Source organism: Orycteropus afer, unplaced genomic scaffold (genome assembly GCF_000298275.1).
Source record: "Orycteropus afer afer isolate SDZICR_OR568_19922 unplaced genomic scaffold, OryAfe1.0 scaffold00093, whole genome shotgun sequence".
NCBI lineage: Eukaryota > Metazoa > Chordata > Mammalia > Tubulidentata > Orycteropodidae > Orycteropus > Orycteropus afer.
Window position 1 is genome coordinate 10,048,081 of NW_006921680.1, and position 1,748 is coordinate 10,049,828.

The 1,748-nt window shown below is 39.6% G+C and overlaps 1 non-coding gene across 1 annotated transcript; it reads left to right on the plus strand.

The window, feature by feature from the left end:
- Nucleotides 1–1,406: 1,406 nt before the first annotated feature.
- Nucleotides 1,407–1,513, plus strand: LOC122150132. Its single transcript, XR_006163501.1, has one exon. It is a non-coding gene; the product is annotated as a U6 spliceosomal RNA (small nuclear RNA).
- Nucleotides 1,514–1,748: the final 235 nt, after the last annotated feature.

Sequence of the window (1,748 nt, forward strand, 5' to 3'; positions counted from 1 at the left end):
TAGGGTTGGCAGACGTTGTTTCTACAAGTATAGTTGTGTGTTCTGTAAGAATTCCCAGGTATATTGTAGAGCTGACAAGGGACAAAGTTGTTGTGACTTCTTGGCCACAGACAACTATCCAGAAGGAGCCAGCAGTTGGACCTGTGGGTTCAGGACCATAGTTGCAGGGGACATCGAGCTTAATTGGCATAACATGCTACCCAAAATATTATTCCATCTCCTACTTTGGTGTGTAGCAACTGGCATCTTAACAGCTTGCTAGCAGCCATCTAGATGCAGTGATGGGTCCCTCCTCATCCAGAGCAAAGAAGAATGAAGAAAAACAAAGACACAGGGAAATAATTAGACCAAGCATCTGGTACACCACAGGAACCATGGGATCCTCAGCCTATATGACTATGAGACCAGAAGAACTAGAAGGTGCCCAGCTACCAACGTCAACCACTCAGAGAGGGATCTGGGTAGAGAGTGGATAGAGTGGGAAAACAGCATGTAACAAAACTCAAAATCATTAAAAAAAAAAAAAAAAAAGGACCAGGTTCATTTGTCTGATAGAGCCTGATGGAACCACCGAGACTATGGCCCTTAGCTGTCCTTCAGGTCTGGAATTGAACCCACTCCCATGGCTTCCAGCAAACAAAAGACAGGCAGGCATATAAGCAGAACTTCTACATTAGGTTGATATAATCCTTAGAGAGATCAATTATAGGAGAATAGAAGGGCTGTGTATGCACAGGGAGACAACTCGGGGTAGGAGTGTATGGGAGGGAAGGGCTCAATGAAGAGGTAAATTTGGGGAAGAAGTGAGAGGGGAGCTTTTGCATTGTGGGAAATTGCAGTCAATGTTATGAGAAAGTGTATATGAGCTGCTATATGGAAAGTAAAATTGCTCTGTAAGCTTTCACCAAAATCACAATAAAAATTACAAAAAAAAAAAGGGGGGGAGTGAGAAAAGACCAAAATAGATGTAGAGAAGAGACTGTGAAATTTGCTCCAGAATGGAGAGTAGCTAAAGCTAATGGAAGAAATGATAAAGAGCTGAACAGAAGATTTCAAAAGGCAGCTTGAGAAGAGAGAGAATTATAATGAAATATACAAAGACTTGGAGTTAAAAAATCAAAAGCAAAAACATATTTCGTGTTTTTGAAGCTGAAAAAACTGAGGGAAAAATTGAGTTTGAAATTGCATTATGGAAGAGTTTTAAGGACAAAATTTTGTACAATTTAGGAGGCATCAAGACAGGACAGAAGGAATACACAGAGTAATTGAGTATTTCACAAAGTAGCATATGATCAAGAGCCAATGGTACTGAAGGAAGAAATCCAAGTACACTGAGGGAATTAGCAAAAAACAAGGCTCCAGGAAATGACTGAATGTCAGTCAAGATATTTAAACAAATGAATGCAGTGCTTGCTTTGGCAGCACATATACTAAACTTGCAACGATACAGAAAAGATTAGCATGGACCCTGCGCAAGGATGAAATGCAAATTCGTAAAGCATTCCATATTTTTGAAATTGAAAAAGTTCATCAAAAAAATTACCAACTAAAAAGAGTCCTGGCCCAGACAGTTACACCGGAGAATTCTACCAAACATTCAGAGAAGAAATGATACCAATCCTACTGAAACTATCCCAAAACAGAAAAGGATGGAATCCTTCCTAACTCATTTTATGAAGCAAGCATAACCTTGGTACCAAAACGAGACAAATACATCACTCAAAAGGAAAATTAGAGACCAATATTCC